The sequence below is a fragment of the Dermacentor andersoni genome, chromosome 7, assembly GCF_023375885.2.
Source record: "Dermacentor andersoni chromosome 7, qqDerAnde1_hic_scaffold, whole genome shotgun sequence".
Taxonomy (NCBI): Eukaryota; Metazoa; Arthropoda; class Arachnida; order Ixodida; family Ixodidae; genus Dermacentor; species Dermacentor andersoni.
This window is the reverse complement of record NC_092820.1, coordinates 4,570,361-4,596,810: the sequence shown is the minus strand read 5'-3', so window position 1 is coordinate 4,596,810 and position 26,450 is coordinate 4,570,361. Positions and strand designations below refer to the sequence as shown.

General features: G+C 46.6%; 1 pseudogene; it reads right to left on the bottom strand.

Annotated features, from left to right (window-relative positions):
• Positions 1-17,100: 17,100 nt before the first annotated feature.
• Positions 17,101-22,114, bottom strand: LOC140219487 (piggyBac transposable element-derived protein 2-like; annotated as a pseudogene).
• Between the last annotated feature and the right edge of the window lie 4,336 nt (positions 22,115-26,450).

The window sequence follows — 26,450 nt, the reverse complement described above, 5'->3', positions numbered from 1 at the left end:
ATGGGCTGGGGTGCGTTTGGCAGGCATTCTGAGATCATGAACAGCAGGTTGCCATTATCCCTCAAGAGAAAAGTTTATAACAGCTGTGTCTTACCAGTACTCACGTACGGGGCAGAAACCTGGAGGCTTACGAAAGGGTTCTACTTAAATTGAGGACGACGCAACGAGCTACGGAAAGAAGAATGATAGGTGTAACATTAAGGGATAAGAAAAGAGCAGATTGGGTGAGGGAACAAACGTGCGTTAATGACATCTTAGTTGAAATCAAGAAAAAGAAATGGGCATGGGCAGGACATGTAATGAGGAGGGAAGATAAACGATGGTCATTAAGGGTTACGGACTGGATTCCGAGGTAAGGGAAGCGTAGCAGGGGGCGACAGAAAGTTAGGTGGGCAGATCAGATTAGGAAGTTTGGAGGGTCAACATGGCCACAATTAGTACATGACCGGGGCAGTTGGAGAGGTATGAGAGAGGCCTTTGCCCCGCAGTGGGCGTAACCAGGCTGATGATGATGATGCTGATGATGCAATAAAATGCAGGCAAGTTTAGATAATCTGCTTCGCCGGATTTTGGCAGCAGGGTTCCCTATGACACTTTTGACAGCTATAGCCGAAAGGGTGTCCCAGAGGTTGAAAATCAGAAAGCCGAGTACAAGTTGGACGGCAGAACTTGAAGCGTTCAGACCTGTGGTGGTGCCTTATATACATAAGGTTTCCCACAACCTTAAGGGGTTGCAGGTAGGCACAGTGTCCCACTGGATTTTTCTGCTCCGAATAAGTTTGCGAAACTGTGCCCGGACATGCAGTGATAACAGGCGAGGCTGCCAAATTATGCATGGGATATCATACGTTCCCTATGCAATCGGAGTTATTTATGCCCTACGTTTATTATGTGGAAAGACGTACATCGGTCAGACCGGGCGATGAATCAATGAGTGTCTCAGGGAAGATGCGAGAAAAGCAAACAGTAATGCTGACAGAGGGGCTCATCTTGCGTCCCATTTGAATTCTTGCCGCAATTGTGCACTGCGCTTTCATAACAGCTTCATTCTGGGGCGAAGCATAAGCGAACAAGCGCGATTAGTACTAGAAGCTTATCACATTAAGAAAAAAGCAGATGACTGTGTCATTGACACATCCTTATCTCTTCAAGTTGCAGAGTGCCAGTTTTAAGCTCACATATCTGTTAACTGCCTGGCGTAAGTGATGTGTTCATTTTGATCACATCTGCGCATGTGTGGCCATGGTGTATATATGTGCATTGTGGCGGGAGAATAAAAGTAGTTGTTAGTAGCACTTCTGTATGTGTCCCTCTCATTTTGTGGTCGTCCTGGTTTTCGCTATAATTTTTTTACTGGATAATATGGTACTTCAGGCCCGTAAATTGGTGCCTTTTTGGCTTTGGCATTCTGCTGCTAAGCATGTGGTTGATAGTTCGATTCCTGTCCATGGAGGCGTCATGTTGAAGGGGGTGAAATGCAAGCACACTCATGTATTTAGATTTGGGTGCACTATAAAAGCTCATGTGGCCAAATTAATTCCAGAGTCCTCCACTATGCCATCTCTCATAGCTGCAGTGTTGCGTCGAGATGTTGAAACCCATGAATCAACCCATTAAAAGAAGGTCATGTTGAATGCGTCAACTTGACCTTAGATGCTATGTGCTTGCATCAGGCATTGCGGGATGCAGTGGCCTGCCAACTCGGGTCAGGATTACCTATTTACCGATAACCACATTTTCTTGTCAGTAAATGGCTCACAAGGGGCTCCAGGTTTAGACATTGTAAAAAAATGTGTACACGTGATGATCATGTCTAGAAGATAGTACATAGGCATGTGCCTAAAACAGGCGACAATTCAAGCAAAAATTTGCACTACACCCAGTGAGCAGTCAGCAAAGCTCTTGCTTACCATGGTTTTGCCCGCAGTGCACTAGTTAGCAAAACACGACGGGTTTTCTGTGAAATGCACCTGAGCAAATTGGGAATATACCATGCAGATAAAAGGGAAGAAATGTGGTGGAGCTTGTAACATTAACATATCATGGGCTGTTGGCTCCATTATGGGACAAGGCAGGGGAAGAACGTTTTGAATGCTGTTCAAGGCAATGAGAAAGTTTGCTCTCGAGTGGGATACTTGTTCAAAGTGCAAGAGAAGTTAATCAGCCATGTCATTGCATGCTGCTGCATTGATATGTCTACTTTGTAATATATGAAAGTAATATGCAACGACTTGTCGGTGTGTTATCATTGCAGAACCTAGTCACAGGCTATCTGGTGTCAGTGGCTCAAAAGCTTTGCAGTCTTTGAGTAAGATAATACTTCATGGACAGGGAGAGCTTTTTCTTGTTTGCCATCCTCGTGTGTGACTGTTGTTCAGTGTTACAGCAGCACAAAGCTACAAATTTCCTCTGGAGCTTCATGCTACTGTTGGAAGGAAGGAAGGAAATAAACTTTATTTTTCAAAAAGAGAAGTAGGCGAGCGTGGTTGGGCCCTTAGTCCAGTGCTCCACTGGGGCGAGCGGCTCACTGCGCTTGGTCCAGGAGAGCCACTTGGCTCTCCTTTCCCTCGTTCACATGCTATGCCTCCCACTGGCTATTAACATAAGTTGATGTGCAGTTATGTATGGGCTAGTAATAAGTGAAGGCCATTGTTGTGTGCGTGACATTTTTTCACTTTCATGAAGCTTCCTCTAGTTCGTGACTTTCTGCAGAACTGATTTCCAACAACATTGCTTGTGCATTATCTTCAGGATGCAGCACTGCTGCTGCGTTCTTTGACAGCCCGACAGTGTTCCTGCCAGACCAGCTTGGTAAGATTTCTCTGACACCATTGCTTAGTTCTCAGGAACAGATTGTGAGACACTTGCTCTTGCTAACAAATATTTTATGTGCGCACTCGCTCATATTTATCGAGTCACTTTCACCGATTCTCACCTGCATACCTCTAGCACTTTTCGAAGCACTGGCTTACACATTTATAATGTTCACACCCACCTGTATGGAAAACTTTTAGATAAGCACAGTATTATGGAGACATGCCTTGACTATTTCCGAGCCAACTTTGTTTTTTTTTCAGGAAACCAAAACTAGCCTCCACATTTTATGGCTAATTTCTATGGGTAGCTTTCATTACTTGAATATGAGCAGTTCATTTGATAGGTTCTGTTGTCTGTCAGTGTTTCTAAGTTGCAGAATAAACAAGGGGAAGGCGGGAGATGGAAATTCGAGATGATGAGCAGAACAAGAACAAGGTGAAAGCAGGAGCTAACATTTCGATAAGGGGACTTGTCTTCTTCAAGGCGACGTATGCTTTCCTCGCCACAGTATATATAGGTGGGTTTCTTCTAAAGGGGAGAGGGTGTAACGCGGGTGGGTGCGGTAATGAGCGAAGTGTGTCAGCGTGTCGATTGATAATAAAGGAGCTCTGTGCACAAGGCCAATGACCCGGCCGAATGTCAAGCACGTGTTAACGCCCGCGTGTTAGCCTGCGTGTCAGCGGCGTCGGACACGCCGGCTTGAAAAGAAAGGAAAGAAAAGAAATGAAGGAAAAGAAAAATACATAAGAGACCAAACTAAGTGTTGTTGTCTATAGCTTGAAATTTAGCACAGCGAATAGATTCTAAAGCTCCCTTTGAAACGGTTATGCCTCTTGGTTGCAATGTCTTGAACTTATGGATAAGGTATGATTCTCTGTATCTTCTTTCTCGTTCAGAACGAACATTTGTCTGTAAGATATAGAGTTTAAGTTCATCAAAGTTATGACCTGGTTGGTTGAAATGCTCGGCGACGGCTTTGGGAAGCTTTTTAGCTGTGTCCGCGCGATATCCGTTTAATCTGACGTTCATTCATCGTCCTGTTTCACCGATATATTGTGTCTTACAGAAGGAACATTCAAGCATATAAATCACATTCGAACTTGTACAAGTGAAGCTAGATTTACCTTCGTGTGTACAGACGCTGACTGATTATTCGGACTCCAAGAATTCGGACATGCTCCAGTAGAATGGCGGTCTGCTTCGCTGCACCGCCATTCTCCCCATAGATCATAATGTATAACGACTGCCGAATGTTCGGACTCCTTGCAACCTCTCGTGTGATTTTTCGGATACTCCTTCAGCCAACTCGATCGAAAGCACCACGCACTGAATCTGACCGGTGCATGGTTCGACTTGCTGAACGTCATTTTTGTTTTGAACGGAGCCTCTTTGCTGCCCCAAGAAGTGGCGCTACTGCAAATCCCCGCTTATCATCATGGTTTCTGCCTGGTTCGTGGCTACAGCAGTTCCTGTCTCAGCCTAGTAAGCCATGTCAAGACAATCCAGCAGCTGATTTGTTTGTTTCTTCGTGCACTACGCTGCGAGTAGGCCACGTTTTTCGTTTTTTCGACTGGTATCGGCGTGACGGCGTGGTGATGTTTGCTTTGTGTGCTGTGTCGAGGTTGCGCTGATGCAACGTGGCATACGGAAACATAGCGTTAACTGTCTAATGGCACCGATAGCGCCCGTGCATACTGCGTTGTTGAATGCCGGTAAGCGGATGCCGGGAGCCTAGGATTTGTCGCCTTCCGATGTGCACCCTACTGACGCCGAAAGTGTTCTGCCGAGACCTGTGCAGTGGTTCTGCACAGTTTCACAGGTGCTCACGCTGCTGTACTGACATGCGCAGAACTCGATGGCGGCGAGATCATTCGTCAGGTTTCTGCTGCACTGCCGGACGATGATTCCGAGTCGGATGATGACGCACCATGTGCTACGCTGCCGTCGCATGCGGAGCGTGCACAAGTAGTGACTGTGCTCTCAGCCGCCCATAGTGACCGTATGACCGTCACCGAGATTCAGGCTTATCTGATTGCGCGTGAACGGAACAGCGTGCAACGGCGCATTCACGATTTCTTCAAGCCTACTGCCGAGCCCGAATAAGTGCGTGGAAATAAAGTATTTGGTTTTTTTTTCTTAATCTGCTTTTTCGGACACCTGTTTATTGGGACATTTCCGCAGTCCCCGTGAGGCCGAATAAATGGTCGGCGACTGTATAACTGTTTGCGGTGCTTTTAATTTTTAATGTCACTTTGAAGGTGCCTACAGGTTTTGCACCGGGGGCGATATCACGCTTTTATTACGGGGGAATGCTGTTGGCTGACTTTTGAGTGCGCAAGATGTGTTTAAAGTTCCTGCTGCGGTGATAGATAACGCTAGGTACATCCGGGAGCGCTTTCCTCAGTCGCTCGTTTCTTGATAATATTTGGTGGTATTTTCGTAGGAAGTTGTTTATCTTTGGTAGTTCATTAGAATATTTGGTTCTCAAGGCCGGCGGTCTGTCAGATTCTGGTGTGGCCTGTTTCTTCGCCAATTTCGACTCTCTCCAATTTTGACGCGGCATCATAAGCTCTATAGAGAGCAACTTGGGGATAGTTCCTTTCTGCTAGCGTTCTTTTAGGATCATTTAAAACTTGGGGAAAGGAACTGTGCCCCAGTTGCTCTGGCTAGAGCTCATGAGGCCGCGTCAAAATTGGAGGGACAGTCTGAATTGGCGAATAAACAGGCCACACCAGAATCTGACAGACCGCCGGCCTTTATAACAAAATATTCTAATGCACTCCCAAACCCAATATATCAATAACGAGCGCCTGAAGAAAGCGTTCGCGGATGTTCCTAGGGTTACCTATTGCCGCAACAGGAAAGCTAAAGACATGTTAATGCATGCAAAAATCAGCCAACATCATTACCCCTTAATAAAAGCATGTTGTCGCCCCAGGTGCAAAACCTGTAGGCACCTTCAAAGTGACATTATAGTTAAAAGCATCGCAAATAGTTATACACACGAAGCAAAATCTAGCTTTACTTGTACAATTTCGGATGTGATTTATATGCTTGAATGTTCCTTCTGTAAAAAAAACATATTGGTGAAACGGGAGAATCAACGAACGTCAGATTAAATGGATATCGTGCGGACACAGCTGAAAAGCCGTCGCCGAGCATTTACTCTCACAGACAAATTTTTGTTCTGAACGAGAAAGAAAAAACAGAGAATCATACCTTACCCATAAGTTCAAGACAATGATTGCAACCAATGGGCATAAACGTTTCAAAGGGAGCTTTAGAATCTATTCACTATGCTAAATTTAAAGCTATAGACCACAACACTTAGTTCGATTTCTTATCATTTTTTTTCTCTTTTCTTTTTTTTCCGTCCTTTTTTTCCAGCTGGCTTGTCATACGCCGTTGACATGCGTGCGTTGACACGTGCTTGACATTCGGCCGGGTCACTACCCTTGCGCACAGCGATCCTTTATTCTCAATTTGACACGCTGACACACCTTCGCTCCTTGCCACATCCACCCGCCTTACACCCTCTCCCCTTTATAATAACCACACCTATATATACTCTGGCAAGCAAAGCATACGTCGCCTTGAAGAAGACAAGTCCACTTGTCGAAGCGTTAGCTCCTGCGTTCACCTTGTTCTTGTTTTGCTCATCATCCTAAGTTCCTGATAGACTTTCTCACAGGAACTGTTTATTGGAAGCTTGACATTTCTTGGAATGGAGGTCACATATCACGCATTATTTCTGGCACTTTGAATATAGGAAACCACAGAGGTGCCAGTGGAAAAACATCTTCATTAAGCCACATTCAAGCTAGTGAGGCCACCAGAAATTGGTACTCTTCCTCGTAATCGTCGGTGCTAAGTTGAAGCTTCTGAACATGCCTCACTGGAGCTATCCAAGCCTAATTGTTCATTTGAAATGAGGAAACATTGAAATGCGCGATGATTTTGGCAATGAAACAGGTCGCGGTTGTCAATAGAGATGTCCAACTCCACACTACAATCTTTAAAACCCTGGGGAGCCAGTTTCCGAATTAATTTCTGCAAACTGTGCCTAAAGAAAAATTTTTGGAAGGGAACTGGTGCCATCAAGTGCGCAGCATTCACCGAAAATATGATAACATCGGGGCCATGCATTTGTGGCGCTGTGTGCATATAAGAAAGCCGTTGGATGAGTGAGACTCATAACATTTGTTATAACTTAGTTGATGCATTGCTTGAATAATTAGTGTGATTGTGGGTAAGCAGTTGCTTATACAGAACTAATAAAAAAATTGGCAGGAAACCTAATTGAATATTTTTTCCTTTGCCTCAATATGTACTGCCATGCAGCAGCGGTGAGCAGATGGTTCCAGATGAGCTAAGTAGAATATGTTTTCCTAAGCATGCTCTTTTTATGCATATATATATTTTATGCATCTGCTATATTTTTTTCACAGTACTCGCAATATTGTGCGATCATAAATTACGCATGGGATTTTAATCAATGATCACAATGCCTCTCTTCGATGCCATTTCCGTCACACGAAGGGCACAAAATCACTGTGTCATGATGGCGCTATTGGTGCCGCTCAACGAGCTTTGCAGTTAAACAGAGAAGTTTGGGCGTGTTGGTGGGGTACATACAAACTGGGATACATAGCGCAAGAATGACACAGGGACAAGCAGGAACACGGGACGAGTGCTTTGCAAGCTGCTTTGCAGGGCTCCTTTCACGTCTCCTGTGGATAATTTTATTCCCTGCTACATGATAGGTAGTTTTGGCGTTAAATCTGCACTTACAGCGTGGCTTGTAATTTGTAAAAGCCATCGGTGATTGATCACGCATCCATCCTTTTTGTTTGAAATCTCTTTCTATGCACATGTGCAATAGATTTTGCAGGTGCACCTCGTGTTGCAGAGCACCATTAAGAGTTAGCATCCACCCACTTTTTTTCTTGACTGGAGTTGTGTTGTTCTGCCATTATAGTGAATTATTAGAATGTACTCTGGTTATTAGTTGTTTTGTTAGTTAAAGTAGTGCTGTAGAATGAATTGTTACACATGAGAAACACATTATAGGTTGTAAAAAATTATTGCGAATACTTAAGTATCCTTGTTCACAGCTAGCAGCATTGCGAAATTATGAAGATAGTACTTGAGCTCTAGTAGTCTGGCACAGCTATTCTACATCACAGCTTCCTTTCGCTTTATTGAAGGCTGATCTCAAACTAATGCGCCACTGCTAGGTTTTACTTATAGGCAGTGCAGGTGGAAGCCTCGAGCAAAGCGACTCCAATGAGTGCAAAGCAAAAAATAACCAGCATCTTGAAAACTGCACAAAGAATTGCTTCAGGATAAAACAGGACAATACACTTTTACTGCATTTATTACTTTGAGAGGTATCGTCAGGCTTTCAAATTTTGTCAAAGTTGCATTTATTTCTTTCAAAGTTTCTGCCACTGTAGCTACTTTCATTTGCAATGGGTACTATGTAACATGTCCTTTACTTTTGTCTGTGCCCAATTATTATCCCTATTAAACGCTTGTCATTGTAGCAGAACCCTGGACCTCACAGGAGCTAGAAGACGCTCTCATGAGCGAGCTGCCAGAAGGCCTCCAGACTGTGATCGACAGTGAGAGAGATGATGGAAAGGTAATTTCATTATACCTTGGGGTCTGCTTTTTTCCTTCATGGCAAGAGAAGTTGTGGTGCATGAAAACCTGAATTTGTGTGCTAGGCTATGCAGCCTGGTATTTAGAGGTACGCTTGCATTTTTGAAAGCGGTACATTGCAGTCATCTCTTGTGTGTGCTCACTTGACAAAACAACAGCTCTGTAGATTGCATAATATTTGTATTAGCAGCCTCCAAGCAGCACCTGAGAAGCTGATGCATGTACCTGTGGGTTGACGGCTATGACACAAGTCCTTACACAGGTCTTTCAAGATAATATACCATATCGCGGGCACTGCCTAATCTAAGGGGTCATGCTGGACAAGTGGTAGTGGCGGCATTTTCAGTTGTAGTACTATAAAAAATGTGGTTGATGCCTCTTTCGTAGGAATTTGTAGGACACGAAAGTTAAGTGTGTCTTCGCAGAAGCTCTTCCATGTTTGCCTTGTGAACTCATGGTCTAGTGTAGCGAATGGCACACGGTTTGCAGGTAGGCGGCCATGTTGCAGGCTTGCTTGGCAAGGGGGTCCCATTGGTGAGCGGAGTCCTGCTGCTGAGTCGCTTTGGCGAAGGTATGAGCATTTTAGCCCGATTCTGCAACTTGGGCAGCCTGTTGCAATGCACTCAGCTTCAGGAATGGAAGCGGCAGGGTTCGTAGCTTGCACCGCAAACACGTGCAGGCGTTCTGTTTCATGCTGGCGTGTCTCAAGCCGGACTAAAGCGAGGTTCACCTGTCAACGTCATTGCCTTTCTGAGCCGCTAGTGAAGCAGTTTTCCTAGTTGGTGCCATCATGAACGAAGGAGTAGGCGCTGTGTAAGCACTGATGATGCATGTTGAAGCTGCACTCCATAGGTGACGACGTTTCACAGGCTAATTGGGCAGGGAAGACAAACCATGTACCGAAGCTGCGTGGTAACCTCAGCTGAAGGCCTACACCACTCACATCAGGCTACAAGGTGTTGAAGCCTCCGCTGCAGTGAGATTACTCAAACGCTCACTGTCGGTGCTCGTTAGTGTCATAGTGCAGTAATATAAAATGAAGAATGAGCATGCACGGCTTGCCTTAGAGGCCTACCTCATTAAAAGACAAGGCAATAATTGCATCAGTGATACATCTTTGTCCCTGCACCCATCAGAATTTGAATTCCTACGTTTGCGTATGCGATAAGTTGGCAGATGTCACTGATGTATTCTCTGCGACTGCGCGGTTATGTGGTCTAGGTATATATATGCATCGACGACGAAGGTAAAAAGAAGTTGTTAGTCAGCGCCAGTGTGTGTCGTGTCTATCTTCTTGTGGTTCGTCTTAGGTGTTTGCTCTGTAACGTTAAGTTTAGAATTATGTACCAACTAAGCCCAAATGAAGTTTTACTGAAATTCCTTTCTAGTGCAGTGGGTCCCTCTTTTTGGGTGTCTTGATGTTCTTCAACTTCTACTGTCATGAATGCATTGCTCAGCGACATCATCATTGCGAGTTGCCGAGCAAGATTTTACGGGTTCTCCCTACGCAAAGGTCTTGTACCGATGGATGTGACTGCCTTGTTCAATCTTCTGTCTCCATCGTAGAGCCATGTCAAGAGTCTGTGTAAGCTTTTACGCTCGGAACTGTGGCGGCAAATACGACTCTTCAAGGACTGGCTTTGGTCTTGTTGCCATGCTGCTGACCCCGAGTGGACAGCTCATAAGAAGTACTGATCATATATTCCCCTTGCGGCTGAGCTCACAGAAGCAAGATGGAATTGCATGTTAAAATTTTGTGTAGATCTGGTGCAAAAATTACCCTAGATGAAACAAAAAGTGTAAAGGTACTTGGTAACGCGGTTCTACCTGATGAGGTTAACCGTTTGCTAGTGAAGGGCCCTAAGTTATGTGCTCCTTCTAGGGTCCCTGCTCATGAACTCATAGCTATTCATAGAAATGTTGCTTCCAATGTGGATCAAAAAGTCCGCGATCGCTGCCTTCTTGAAGGTGTCGAGCATTTGGATAAGGTAGTACCTAAAGGGCCTTCACGCTGTTCTGATGTCAGTGTTCGACGTACGTTGTCTTTCCTAAAAGATAACGAACTGTGCCTTTTGGAAGAAGATAAAGAGGGAGGTTTTGTTGTCGTCGAGAAGGGCATTTTTAACGAGAAAGCGTTGCAGGCTGTGCTAAAATACTTTGTTTTTATCCTAACTGCACTTTTCTTATGAGGAACAAAGTTTCTTGACTTTTGTAAAAAAACTGGTTTGATGCAGCTTCCAAAAAGCATAGAGAACAAACAGTATAGGCAGGTGCCGATCGGTATTCTTTAAGGCTAAGACCCACAAGCTCAATTCACCACTCAGGACCGTTATTAGTGAATCTGGTTGTTGGCAGAAGAATGTGAGCCAATTGCTGCACAAGAACTTAAAGTTACTAACAGTGAACGACCCTTTCCGAACCAAGAATTCGAATGCCGTGGTGCAGTTCGTGCTTGGGAATAAGGATGTAGGTTACGGTTTTTCTGCTGATGTTGAAGATTTATTTTATTCAGTTCCACAGCGTGAACTCCTGTCTTCAGTACATGATTGTATTGAGTATAGTGGTGCGATCTCGTTCCAGAATCATGCCGGACTTTCAGTGGGTAATTTTTTAAGTCTTTTAGGATATTACCTTCGAGCTACGTTTATTGTTTTTAATGACCAACTGTATTTACAACGGAATGGTATTTTTATTAGGTCATGTGTTGCTCCTGTTCTTATGAATATATTTTGTCTAGTGTGGATCATTCTTTAGGCCATGCTTTTATTGAGCGGAAAGTTTTAAATGTTTTTAGGTATGTCGGTGATTTTCTGGTATATTTATCGCTTGACTCGCCCTACCAGGATACGATCAATAAGGTTTTAGAGGATATTAAGGTACATGGACAAGGTCTTCTGTTTACCCACGAGAGTCAACAAAATAGTGTATTGCAGCTCTTTGATCTGAAGCTTGAATTCTGTGAACGCCATGTGTGTTGGGCGTATTAACCCCGTGCAAAAAGGAACTTTTCTCCTTTAGGTCTGCGCACTCGAAGGTTGTGAAAAGAGTCATTGCGTCGTCATGCATGGAATTGGCTCTTAAGAGTTCGTGTGTGCACAAGATGCAAGAAAGTTTTGATAATCAGATCAGCGGACTTTTGGCAGCTGGGTTCCCTATGTCGCTTTTGACTGCCGTGTTGAAGCTCTGATCCACAGAAGGAAAACCACAAAAAGACCAGCCGCCGAACGTGAAACGCGAAGGCCTGCGGTGGTCTCTTATATGCATAAGGTGACCCATCAACTCAAGAAAGTTGCTTGCAGGCATGGTGTTCCTTTGGCAATTTCTGCGCCAAACAAGCTTTTAAAGCTATGTTCCCGCACCTGCGGGGAGAGCAGAGGAGGATGCCAAATTCGGCATGGTGCCTCATACGAGTCGCGCGCTGTCGGCGTGGTTTATGGCATTCCACTCTTATGTGGTAAGCCATACCTTGGCCAGACAGGGCGTTGCGTCAATGAGCGACTCAGGGAATATGCACAATAAGTAAACAAAAATATAAATAGAGGAGCGCACCTTGTTGCGCATATAAACTCCTGCAGCAATTGTGAGGCACGTCTTGATCGGACGATAATTCTTGGCAAAAGCACGAATGAGCATGCGCGGCTTGCCTTAGAGGCCTACCACCTCAAAAGACAAGGCAATCATTGCATCAGTGATACACCTTTGTCCCTGCACCCATCAGAATTTGAATTCCCACGTTTGCGTATGCGATAAGTTGGCAGATGTCAGTAATGCATTCTCTGCGCCTGCGCGGTTGTGTGGCCTAGGTATATATATGCATCGACGACGAAGGAATAAAAGGAGTTGTTAGTCAACGCCAGTGTGTCGTGTCCATCCTTTTGTGGTTCGTCTTAGGCATTTGCGCTGTAACCTTAAGTTCAGAAATATGTACCAACTAGGCCCAAATGGAAAGAAGAATGATGGGTGTAACGTTAAGGGATAAGAAAAGAGCAGATTGGGTGAGGGAACAAACGCGAGTTAACGACATCTTAGTTGAAATTAAGAAAAAGAAATGGGCGTAGGCAGGACATGTAATGAGGGAAGACAACCGATGGTGATTAAGGGTTACGGACTGGATCCCAAGGGAACGAAAGCGTAGCAGGGGGCGGCAGAAAGTTAGGCGGGCGGATGAGATTAAGAAGTTTGCAGGTACAACATGGCCGCAATTTGTACATGACCAAGGTTGTTGGAGAAGTATGGGAGAAGCCTTTGCCCTGCAGTGGGCGTAACCAGGTTGATGATGATGATGATGAGGCCCAAATGAAGTTTTACATAGTGCTATAGCTTGCTTCGCCGCTCCTATATTGCGGAGCCATCCCTGTCATCACAGAGCATATTTGACGTGTTCACGCTGACGTCACATCAGTTACACAAAGTTGATGGTGTACCCCGGCATAAAACAATTTCGTTTCTAAAACAGTTTTCGCACATTGTTTATCTTTTGTTTCGGATTAGCCTGTGATGTCTTGCCACCTACGGAGTGCAGCTTTAACATGCATCAGCAGTGCTTACATGCGGGCTGCTGCTTTGCTTGCTATGGCACCAACTAAGAAAGCTGTGGCGTTAAGCGGCGCAAAAAGACAGCGTCAGTGGGCGAATCTCGCTTTTGTCTGGCGAGAGACACGCCAGTGTGAAGCAGAATGCCTTTGTACTTTTGCGGTTCATGCTACAAACTGAAGCTGAGCGGATCACAATTCCTGAAGCTCAGCGGATCACAAGTGGCTGCCCAAGACACTGCGAAGCCAGACCAAAATGCTCGTACCTTCGCTTTAGCAACTCTGCAGCAGGACGCCAATCACCAACAGAACGCTGGAGCAGAGGGAGAGTTCACGAAGCGATTTACTAAAAACACGTTTGGTTTCACTTGTACAGATTTCGAACGACTGTGGTTTATGGCGGATCTGCACAGTGCTCCAGCGCGTGCAATGCAGTGTCTTTAGGGGATGTTTCCCGGTCACAAGTTGTTGCACTACATTCGCTTGTGGCAATCGTGTAGGATCCTTGTGCAGTGGTAGGGTGCCATTCATGACCACTTGCAACTTAAATCCTCATGTATAATAAGTGCACCCGCTTCTGTCACGACATGTTTCACTTTTGTGTTCCACTGATTCGTATGAAAGAGCGATCAACCATACTTCCTGCTACCTTTTTTTTCCGCTTGTATTTCAAATGCCAAATTTTGCCTAGCTACAATGCTTTAAGCTAGGCTTCATGCACAGTCAATTTTTTTTACTTGGCCTTATTCATGCAGAGAATTCTGTATAACAATTCATTGTTTGTGTTATTTCCGTGGTGGGCTCTCATTTAAGAAAACACAGAAGCCTGAATTGCCAGAACTCTCAGACGTAATGTCCACCAACACAGGCATATGCAGCTCAGGATGTTTCAGGATATTCTAAATGGTATTTATTGTGCGAGTTGAAATATAATGCCTTATTTAATTCTTTATATTCCAGATCTATGCTGGGAGCAACCGGTGGCTGGAAAAGGAGGCTGGGGCATCTTGTTTTGGGCCTCAGGGGATTCCCTGTTTGCTATATGACAACCACTGTATATTGGATGCCAGATCAACTGAGGCGCCGCAACGTGACAGGAACATTGTTAACCCATTAGGGACCAAGAAAAATCAGCACGACCAATTCTGCTTATTTTTGGTGTGGTATGGTATGAAGAACTTTATTTAGGTCCTGCGGGATCAGTCTGGGACTGATGCAGGCCGCTCCCACGTCGGTGCAGAGAGGCCGAGCCCCTGTGCCGTCCCACGTACGGGCCCTCTGAACAGCCCTGAGTTGGTCCGCCAGCACTTTACTGTGCAGCATCCGCTGCCACCACTGTTCACCTCGAGAACCATCACCGGCCAACGCCAAGCAGCGCCATAGCATGGTTCTATATCGAGCAAACCCCCACCCTTACTACAATAGACTGAAACCCCGCAGTCCGGATTAATTTTATTCATGATGACCGGGTTAGGGTGCGTTCGTGTCTGCAGAAGCCGTAGTGTAACCGCCTGTGGCCTATTTAATTTAGGATGTGACAGCGGGAATGACCTGCGCCCTAAGTAATAGTGCTTGGTGATATTGTTGTAGGTTAACAGTTGGTCCCTGTACTCAGGAGCGGGAGATCGTGCCCCTTCAGGAAGTAGACGGCACACTAATCCTCGTGCCTCCCCGTGTGCCACCTGCTTGAGGTTACACGGGGCTCCCTCCACTGTCCCCATGTGCGCCGGGAACCAAGTAATTGTATGCGAAGTGATATCCCTACCCTGCAGCAGACTGTTAGCCGGTTCCGCAGCAAGTCCTCTCGAGAAATCTTTAATCGCAGATCGCGAGTCACTAAACACCAAAACTCTTCTTGAATCAGTTAATGCTAGAGCAATAGCCACCTGTTCAGCAACCCCCGGATCTTCGGTATAAATGGAAGCAGCATTTCTAACGCTCCCGTTGCCATATACCACCACCACCGAATAAGCATTTTTACCATAATTGCATGCGGCGTCAACAAACGCAGACTGCTCCTCCTGATCCTTTGCCTCTCGCAACAAAGCCCTAGCTCTCGCGACCCGCCTCCCTTCACTGTGCACCCCGTGCACGAATCATGATATTTGCGGACGAACCATGATATGGACGAACGGATGAACCATGATATTTGCCCTAAGGTTCACGTTCAACTCGTGTAGAGGCGCCCTATCGTGCGACACAGCCACCGATTCTTCAATTGACTCTAAAATATACCTACCCGCTGGTGTACCTAGCAACCGCTCCCTCTGTGCAGTACGCTGAGCTTCGGCAATTTCATCTAAAGTATTATGCAAACCCAGTCGTAACACCATATCGTTTGACGTAGTCATAAGCAGACCAAGCGCAGCCTTGATGGCTTTTCTGATTAATGCTTCCAATTTGTTTTTCTCCCCCCTATTCCAATTTAGCATTGCTGCCACATACGAGAAATGACACATAATAAATGCGCGAACTAAGCGCATCGCACCTTCTTCTCCTAAACCCCTATGCCTATTAGAGATCCTTCTTATAAGCCTTATGGCCTCCTCGGTCTTCTTGGTAATACGCTGAATGGTTCTAATGTTCGATCCGTTTGCTTCAAGTACAAAACCAAGGACCCTGATTGCTTCAACTTTGGGTATCACCGACCCTTCCCTAGTATGAATTCTAATGCAAGGCTCAACTTCCGGTACCCAACCCTTCGGCCTATGACCTAGCTTCTTAGATTTGAAGATCAACAACTCCGACTTTTTAGTGGAGCACTTGAGCCCCATGAGACCCAGATACTCCTCCGTAAGCGTTACCACCTGCTGCAGCCTAGCCTCAAGCTCTCCATCACTACCACCGACACTCTATATAGTAATGTCATCCGCGTAGATATAGTAGCCAATATCCTGGACAGTGTCCAGTCTATTAGCCAACTTCGACATCGCCAAATTGAATAACATAGGCGAGAATACGGATCCCTGCGGAGTACCACAGCAACCCAATTTAAGGACTTCCAGCTTTATCTCCCCAAACCTGAGACATGTCCTTCTATCCATAAGGAAAGCCTTGACAAAATGAAAAAGCCGCTGCCCCATATTCAAGTGCGATAGCACCCGTAGAATGAAAGAATGTCGGATTTTATCGAAAGCTTTTACCACATCAAGTCCAATTAGAGCCTTAGTATCCCTTGTCCGCCGGTCAAGGATCTGATGCTTAATCCTGATCATAGCATCCTGAGTCGAGAGGCCGGGCCGAAATCCTATCATAGAGTGCAGAAAGACCCCATTTCCCTCAACATAACGCGTTAGCCTATTTAAAATAGCATGCTCAGCGACTTTCCCCAAACACGACGTCAGGGAAATGGGTCTGAGATTTTCAAGCCCTATGGCCTTCCCCGATTTGGGTATCAGAACAGTAGTTGCAAGTTTCCACTCTTCCGGGGAAGAGCCTTCCTTCCATCGGCAATTGATCTCCCGCGTAAGGAACTCAATTGACCCATCGTCTAAATTCTGTAGCATTTTATTCGTAATGCCATCCGGCCCTGATACCGATCGACCATTAAGATTCTGCAGCGCCATCCTTATATCACTTTCAGTACATTCCGCATCCATAGCTGCATTTTCGTCCCTACTATATTCCAAAATCACGTCAGGTGTATCGTGCCAGGTCTCCAACGGAATGTATGTCTCAGCCAAATCCTTCAGCAACTCCTGCTCCGTGGAGTCCCGACCCGCCTGATGGACCAACTTACCTATCACAGTCTTCTGATTAGACTTAGTGTTTGTCTCATCTAGTAAATGCCTGAGGAAACTCCAGGTGCCTCCCCTCTTAATGCGACCATCAATAGAATTGCACACTTCATCTCATTGCTGCTTGCACAGTACCCGACAATGGTCTTCGATTTCCTGATTAACCACTGCTATACGCTTTCTAACCATTCTATTCAATCTCTGACCCTGCCATCCCGCCAACATCGACTGCTTGGCTTCCAACAAATGTCCCAGGCGACTATCCATGTGTTCCGTGTCAATATCGGTCTGAACCTCTTTAGTGGACGCCTCAACGTCACTTTTAAGCTGACTAGTCCACTGTTCCAAGGTCAACTCATTTCCCTCATCTTCGATTCTCTGCGCTCTTCGTTTCCAGATGCATCGCAGTCAACCATGCTGAATGTGCGCTCCTTTTTATTAGCCACTACCAAAGTAATCATAAGGATGTAATGATCGCTACCAAAATCTATATTAGAATTGGACCAGGACGAATCCACCACCCCCCCGAACAAAAGTGAGATCAGGTGTCAAATCTCTATATGTCGACGTAACACATCTGGTGGGATACGAGGGGTCTGTAATCAGAGTTAAATTCAAGTCTACTGCATGCTGCAATAGTCTCTCCCCCTTAATAGTTCTGTAAGCATACTTTCACACATGATATGGTGCATTGAAGTCCCCTCCAATAAGCAACTGTGCATCCTTATCCAGATTGGTTGCCTTTGTCAAGAGAGATTTCAAGCTCTGCTTCGTGTCCCGGGGGCTACTGTAAAGGTTAAGCAGGTAAACACTCATCTGACATGACCTTTGCCGACCTAAGATTACTTCCACCATATTATATTCAATCTTGCAATCTGCCATGTGAAGATCATGTCTAATATACGCCAACCTCCTATTAATGAGAGTAGCGAGTCCTCTGCCCTGTTCATTATGCTTAACTCCCGCTTTCAAATCCGTTAAGGTCACGCTAGACGTCAGTTTTTCCTGTAACATGATAACTTGAGTTTAACACCGTGCGTTCTAACAAACTGCTGCAGAGACGCCTTCTTATGATTTAACCCCCTACAATTACTAAATGCTAAGTACTAAATGAACTATTTAATAGAGCCATCTTGACCACGGAAATTTGGTGAACTAGTCTTGAGCTCAAGTCCACTCGGCGACTTACCCTGCTGGGCTAGCGGCTGAGTGCACTCCCGCTCCATAACAGGGACCACTGTCTCGTTTAGATATATTTCAATTTTGACTAATCTCTGGTCCTTCATATTTTCCCGTTCTTCTAGCCGCTCCAGTCTACTAATGATCTGATTTACACTTTCTTGCAATGTGGCCATCATTGCTTTAAGCTCGGAACCGACTTTGCGCTGAATCCGTATGGTCGAGGATAGGGCCCTCTTTTTCGGAGCAGGCGTCTCTTCGTCCGCCATGTTCTCTTCTGCGACCTCCACAGACCTTGGTACCTCAACCGAGTCATCCTGTTTCCTAGCCTGTCCTAAGCTATCGCTGTTACCGAAGGTAAGCCGTTCCTAAGTTCAGCTATCTCTGTCATAAGCCCGTCAATGGCTGCTTTTAACCTACGATTCTCTCTCTCCAATTGCACAATCCTATCCCTATCCTTATTACCATCCACATGCTCCTGGCGCTGCTCGCGCGCTCGGCCGGCGCTGATGCCGCCCTTGACCTTGTCAGGCCAGGTGGTCTGGCTTCCAGCTGCGCCGCCGCCGCCACCAGCTGCAGGAAAGCGCACCCGCGCCTCCATAGAAATGGATCGGCTCCTGGTCGTTGGAGTCCTAGACGATGGCCGCTGCCTCGACCTGGAGTGGTTCCTTGAGCGTTGGCGGGCACTCACCAGCTGCCCCATCTCAGCTGCCTCCTGTTCCGCCGTTAGCTCCGCCCTGGCTCTCTCCTGTCGTCGAACACGCACGACGTAGGGAAGCTGGTATCGTTGTCTGCATTGTTTATCCGCGGTCAGGTGTCGTCCGCCACAAAGCTTGCAACAAGACACACAGTTGTGATCCTCTTCAGGGTTCCGATCCCCGCTTCCTCGGCATTCAAGACATTCGGGCGCTTGGCAGACATCCGCCCGATGTCCAAGCTTGCCACTCACATAACATACATCCAACTGCTACAGGAAGCACCGGACCAGAGTTGTCCCATATCTGATGAAATTGGGCACTTTTCACCCGTCGAAAACAATGATAACTGATCCTGTGTTTTTGATTCGTTTGACCGCCATAGCCAGCAGATTGCGATCGTTAACGATGTTCCGCCCAAGTGTCGCGGGGCCATCCATAACGTCTACATTGCCAATGACCCCCTTACACGTAGTGTGTGGGGCCGTCTCGTACGCACTGACTTCAAAATCCTTGCCTGCCACTCTGATTGACCTGAGTCTCACATATCGTTCAGCGTTGCTCCTTTCTGACGTACTAGCCACCAAGATATCTTGCATAATGTTAGGGCAAATAACATCTTCCCTAATCTTCTCAATACCGAGGCCTGCCGCCTCTACGATCGCCTTGCCCACCGCTGTAGAGCTAACTTTCTCCAAATTCAGTCCACCCCGTGGGCGAATGACTATTTTGATGTGTTCTTGTGGCATCGGTGGCATGCGCGACGCTTTCACAATGCGATTCTTGATTGCCAAGCCTCCGCGCCGTTCACCTGCGCCCCGTCATTCAGGCATCTCACTTGGCGAACCGCCATCACCCAATCCAGGCCTCGTCGTAGGTCTAGATTTTCGGCTGGACATGGTCCGCCATCCCAGGTCTTCAGTAAAGTCCTCCGCCGAGAGCACTTCCCCTTCAACGTGCATTGCTGCCATGCCGCGCTAGGTCTCGGCCAGCGTGGCGTGAGCACAGAAGTTCCAATAAAGTCCAAAAAAGGGGTGACCCACCTCAAAATAAGGTATCCGCTGAATCTTCGCTTCTTCGCGGATCCGATGATATCAAGGTTGCACCACTAGGTGACCAAAAAAGGCTCGGAAGCTTCGAAAAAGACAGACCCATAAAAGCCCACAAGCCTCCTTCGAACCTTGCCGTCGTCGTCCGCTTATTTTTGGTGTACCATGTCTCTTTGATGGATAGAGAAAATTCCTTCAGTATCAAGAAAATATCTTTATTCCTTGAAAACTTACAGAGGTGTACCTTTTATAGTAGACTGGGTTCTTCCCATTGCAAAATAAACACTTGCTCCATGCTGTTATTCAGGTGCAAGAAACTTGTTGATGTACTCGTGTTTCAAACAAAGTGTTACATTGTACTACACACATGCCCACATCGACCTTTTGTGGTAATATTGGCACCGCAGCTGCTTTTCTATTTTATTTGGAAAGTGGCCTCCCTTGGCAAGTACAATGTCACCTACGATGGAGGCTGGCCGTTTGCGAGCGGCGTTATGTTTGTGCCCAGACGCAGGTAATAACGCGTGACATTTCTTTGAAACGCAAGGAGGTCGATTGGCTCATCTGCAACCACTTGATAAATTTTTCATGCATTCACCACTGCCCCGTTTAGCATTTGCGTAAACAAAGGCCACCACCACATTTGGCCGCGAATACGAACTCTATAAGTTGTTTATGGCTGGATCTAAGAGGTCTACGCCTCCCATGCAGCTCTTATAACTGCTGAACAGCTTAGGTTGCGGAACATTCACCCTTTCGTGAACGGCAGACGACCACCGCGTTACAAAGTACGTGGGTTCAATACCGCAGTGGTTCGTAGCCATTGTTTCAACACTGCTGTCCTTCCACTTTACGAAAAGAACCTCACCGACGGGGTCGAAACAATAAAAAATTGTCCTCTTTGCTTTTTTTTTTCATTTCTTTTTTAGCTGGAAGAGCGGACTTCATATGCCGCTTCTCGGGAAGAGTGCCCTAAACCCCTTTTCACGCAGAGTAACAAGGAGATACCGACTTGTAAAAAAATTGTCGAAAAAGACAATGTAGTCACTAGGATCAGAGATTGTTTCAAGCAGAGAGAGAACAACGCGAGTTTCCACCGGATATTTATTAGAGTTGAGAGATTTTCCACAGTAAGTATCAAAACCATAACAGTAGCCGCCAGAACTACACACCATCCAGTTCTAGTACCCAAAGCGAATTGGCTTGCCACACACAAATTGTTTGGAAGGATAGTGTCCAAATTTTTTTACCATAGACTCGTCTATAGAAAGGTTTCGGCGGAAGATACCATGCTGCTGAAAACGCTCGTTCAGTAGGTTCATGAGGGGACGTATTTTGAACATCTGATCAGTCATCTCCCCAATCAAGTCACTGTTGGCTAGGTGCAAACATTTTTTTATATCAAGAAGTCTCTTTCGGCTCATGCACTTAGCTGCGTAGCGCACTCCAACATCTTCATCAACGCACAAGTAGAAGTTTCTGACGAGGGAGCCCATGGTAGCCAGACAGCAAAGAATACCGATGAACCTATTCAGATCATCCAAATCGAGAGCAAAGCCGTGTTCATTTTTCTGATTTGCATACTTGCCAGTCTGTATTATTATATGAGTGAGTATTTGATCATCAAGAATGGTGCTGAATACTTGACTCGTAGAATAACCGTTGTAGACGCAACATGGCTTTGCACTCCGCTGCCCCGTCAGTTGAATTCTCCCAGGTATATTTAGGTTGATTCCTAGTCCAGTTCGTGGCAGGAACCTTTGCGCGCTTCAACGCAAGGGCGCACTCGTCATCTTCTTCTTCATTTCGATACCAATGAACTTCGAGCTTCCCTGCAAAATATGGCTTGATGTAAAAGACTTGCACGATTTCTAAGGCTATGTTTCATAGTCTGTTTCGCGTAAAACAGAAAGCCGTGGCATCGGTAAGAACCTGCTCCCGCACAGGGTGAACTGCACCTCGAAGGCGCATCGGAGTACACTCGGAGACATCTGCGCAAACTGATGCAAATATTCACAGAGCACATTGCCTCCCCTCCCACACTGAATCACCAACCTTCGTGTATTCCAAGCCCTGTCCGATTCTTCCCGCTTCAGCCCCGCTTCATACCGTAGAGGCTACTACGGATGAAAATAACGAAGACAAATAGTGTTTATTGGTGCCGCGATCATTGACGCCGAACAAGGAGAATACGCAAAGTGCCTAACTAGGCGCTACCGTACGAAACAGAGAAAAAAGTTCTTAACAGAAACATCACTCACTGGCATAGCACCCATGCCGTCTTCGTCGCCTTCCTCTTCATCTGCTTCTGCGGATGGGTCTAAAGGAATTATGACCACATCAACATCAATGCCAGCATTCTGAGCAATATCTGCTGCAGGCTCGAGTGCTTCGCTGAGCCTACAGAACGGGTTCTTTCCGAAGAAAACACCCGGATTCATAGTATCGGCTGCCTACAAGAGCGACTGCGATTGTGCACACACGAAGTCCCGCTGTACTATAGATAGTACAGCATGGTTTACTCTTATATAACACAAAAAGCTTGAAAGAGATAAAAGTTTCACCGCACTCAATGCTTACTACTGCTCTTCTTGAAGCTATATACAAAGAGGTTTCATGAAATATTGATTATTCTAGCCAGGAGAACAAGTTTACGAAGAGCTTACCTGTTCGGTTGGCGGAAATGAAGATTGGCGATAGTTGATCGTACACATATACTCCGAGGAGCGCTACGAACGCGCTCGCTTGATTTGGGAGTGTTGCCTGTCCCCCTGCCGGTGGAATGGCGGACTACTCAAAACAAGATACTCATATTCCAATTAAAAAGAAATGGAATTATAGCTGTACTTTTAAAAGTACAGCGGTTCTAAATGGGTTAAATAAGTGCCGGGCAAAGCGGCAGATGGAGCCGAAGCCCATTGCATTTGAACCTTGCAATGTTCATAAATCATAGGAATTCAGTATGCTGAAGTATTGGACCACGAAGCCCCTTGCATGTGTAAGGTGGTCTATCTTGGCTGTGCTTTGTCAATGAAAGGAACTTTCTGTGTGTTTAGTTTAGCTGTGCAGTTTATCACTCAAGTAAAACCACAGTGCATGGCGCAGTTACTAGAGTTTGTGTCGTTGAGCGTAGGGTCGGGGGTTCATGGCGGCGGGTGCCTTATCGTCAAAGTAATCACGATTATGAAATAATGAATTTACCAGGAAGTAATATTCCAGAGGTAGCCAAAAAGGCTTGTCAATATGTTGTTTCATGCATGCTACCTGGCCAATCGGTATGTTGTCCATGTCATGGCATCGCTACCTATAAATGCATGCATAAAATCTACATTCTCTGGCAACATGAACAGAGATAGACTTCTCTCATACACTTCTGTGACCATGGGTTACTATGCACGAGTCATGGTCTGCCACTTTTTGTGCTCGAGTGTAGACATTAAAGGTAGGGTCAGCACCATTGAAAGCTGCTTGACGACAGATTGTAAACACATAAAAAGAAAATGATGAGTGTGTTGCTATTTAACACAAATGAGCAGTTGCATCGATTCCCACAGATGTGTACGAGATTCACATAATTCTTTAAAGTGAAGCTTTCTTTGTGAACCTGCCTGCACCTCTCTTGCTGACGGTGGCTGCTGCTTGTGCGCTCTCGCTGAATGGCTCATACTTAACTGTGGGACGGCGCATCCATGTAAACGGTCACATGGCTGCCTCTTAGGAGTGGTTAGGTGCCCCCAAAAATATAATGCAGAAAGCAAGCTTGCTTCTTTCAACCCCTATAACGCTGGTTGTATTCACAGGTGCACTGCATTCTTTGCCAATATGTCACCTAAATTCACTTTGCACACACATTGACTAAAATAGCACAAACACGTGTTATAGCACTCGAGCCTTATGCATATTTACAGAACGCTTCACTGTATACATATGCATTCCAACTGCATTTATAAACATGTTTTTGAATTTGCTCCTTGCTTTTTACTTGCAGCTCTCTCGGGCAGTGATACATGGGCGGCGATGTGCGTGACAAAGACAAGAAAAAAAGGATGGAGAATGTTTGAAACCACCTTGCTCAGAAACCGGGCAACTTGTGAAGGAAGTGATTGTTTGTGCCGCAAGCTTTTTTGCACACTGGTATTTTTGGTAAATAAAAATAATTTCAGGTATTCAGAGTGCGAGACAGCTGCAGTGCAGAGGTCCAACAGGGCGACAGGCCAATGCGCCAACAGGGCGAAAGGCCAATACGCCAACAGGCCGATCCGCCTACAGGCCGACAGGCCAAGCAGTTAGATATGGCCTTGCTGGAATTTTTGACTGGGACTCCCCATACTTGGGCCAATCCCGAAGATCGTACAATGCCGGGCCGATCCACAGCGGAGGCGAAGCAGGCGTTAAGAACTCCCCATACGTGGGCCCATCCCGAAGATCGTGCAATGCCGAGCCGACCCGCGGCGAAGCTGAAGCAGGCGTTAAGAGCTCCCCATACGTGGGGCCCGTCCCGAAGATGGCGCAATGCCGTGCCGACCCACGGCGGAGGTAAAGCAGGTGTTAAGCATTCCACATACGGGTACCGATCCGGAAGAATGTAAAATACCGGCCCGGTCCGCGATGGATGTGGAGCTGGCATTAAGCATCCCCCAAACTTGTGGTGATCGCGCAAATAGTGCAATACCCACGCGACAAACGGCGGGGGTGACGTGGGCGAGTAACACTGCCCATAACTGTGCCGATCCTGGAGTTAGTAAAATGCCGGGTCATCCCGCGGTGGAGGTGAAGCGCGCGATTAGCACTCCCCATACGTGTGTCGATCCTGAAAATTGCGTAAGACCCGCCCGACACGCGGCCAAGGGGAGAAGGTGTTAAGCACTCCCCATACGTGTACCGATCCTGAAAATAGCGTAAATACGCGCCCGACACGTGGCAAAGGGGAAGCAGGCTTTAGGCACTCCCGGTACGTGCGCCAATCCCGGAGATAGTGCAATGCTGAGCCGATCTGCGGCGGAGGTTAAGCAGGCGTTAAGCACTCGCCATACGTGTGGCGATCCCGCAAATAGTGTAATACCAGGGCGGCAAGCGGCGGAGGTGGAGCGGGCGCGTTACACTCCCTTTCTGCGCTCCGTACCCGGAGATAGCACAATGCCGGGCAAATTCGCGGTGGAGGTGAAGCAGGCGTTAGGCACTCCCCGTACGTGCTTCGAACACGAAGATAGCGCAATGCCCGCGCGACAAACGGCGGAGGTGAAGCGGGCGTATACCACTCCCCATAAGTGGGCGATCCCGGAGATAGTACAATGCTGGGCAGAGCAGCTGCGGAGGCGAAGCACGCGAGTAGTACTCCCCATACGTGTGCCGATCCCAAAGATAGTGCAATGCCGGGCAGGTTCGCGGCGGAGGTGAAGCAGGAAATTAGCACTCCCCATACGTGTGGCGATCCCGAAAATAGCACAAGACCGGAGCGGCACGCGGAGGAGGGGAAGCAGGCGTTGACCACTCGCCGTACGTGTGCCGATACCAAAAATAGTACAATGCCGGGCTGACCCGCGGCGGAGGTGAACTAGGCGTAAAGCGCTCCCCTTACGTGCGCCGATCCCGGAGATAGTACAATGCCGAGCCTACCAGCTGCGGCGAAAGTGAAGAAGCGTTAAGCACACCCCCGGCGGAGGAGTCCTCATACGCACTCCTCATACGTGTGGTGATCGCGCAAATGGTGCAATACCCGCGCGACAAGCGGCGAACGTTAAGCGGGTGTAAAGCATTCTCCTTAAGTTGGCCGATCCCGAAGCTAGTGCAAGGCCGGGCCGACCCGCTGCGGAGGTGAAGCAGGCGTTAAGCACTTCACATACGTGTGTCGATGCCGAAGATAACGCTATACCCTGCCGACACGGGACGGAAGTGACGCAGGCGCTAAGCACTCCCCACACGTGCGCCGGTCCCGAAGATCGTGCAATGCCGGGTCGACACGCAGCGGAGGTGAAGCAGGCGTTAAGCATTCCTCTTACGTGGGCCGATCCCGACAATAGTGTAAATACCCACCCGAGACGTCACGGAGCTGAAGCAGGTGTTGAGCATACCCCATACGTGTGGCGATCCCGAAGATCAAGATAGCAAAAGAAAGATGTTTGAGTGGTTCTTACATGTTTAAAAGCATATTTCGCACATGTTTCTTGCATTTACATTCTGATAGTTCAAATTTGGTACAAGTTAAGAAGTTGTTCAGTATTGCTGGTATCTGGTATTCAAGAAGACATTCTCCGTAGCTTGTACGGGAAAAAGGAAGTGGTATGAATTGATTTCGGAGAGAGTATCGGGGGGAGCTATCAAATGAATGTTCATAAACCTTCTTTTTGTTTGTATAAAGTTGTAGTTTATGTGTATAAAGATCACTTGCTCTAGTAATATCGTGCTTTGTGAACAGCTGATGAGTACGTAGTTCGCGAGGGTGCCCATAAAAATGTTCAAATACTCTGAGAACCTTTTTCTGCAACACCTCGAGTCTGTTTAGGTTCTGAACAGTCGTTTTTGTCCATACTAGCGCGCAGTAAGACAAGCGAGAGTATAAGTGGCCGTAATATATAGCTTTTTTACCCATAATGGAACTAGGTTCGATTACCTGTATAGACAGCCTACAGTTTTGCCCGATTCAGAAGCAAGCCTTGACACATGGGTATTCCACGACATGTTTTCCTCGAACCAAACACCTAGAAATTTTCGCGTGCGAACGCAATCTTACATTGTGCCTTGAAAGGAGAAATTCAGATTAATACATGGTTTGTTCAT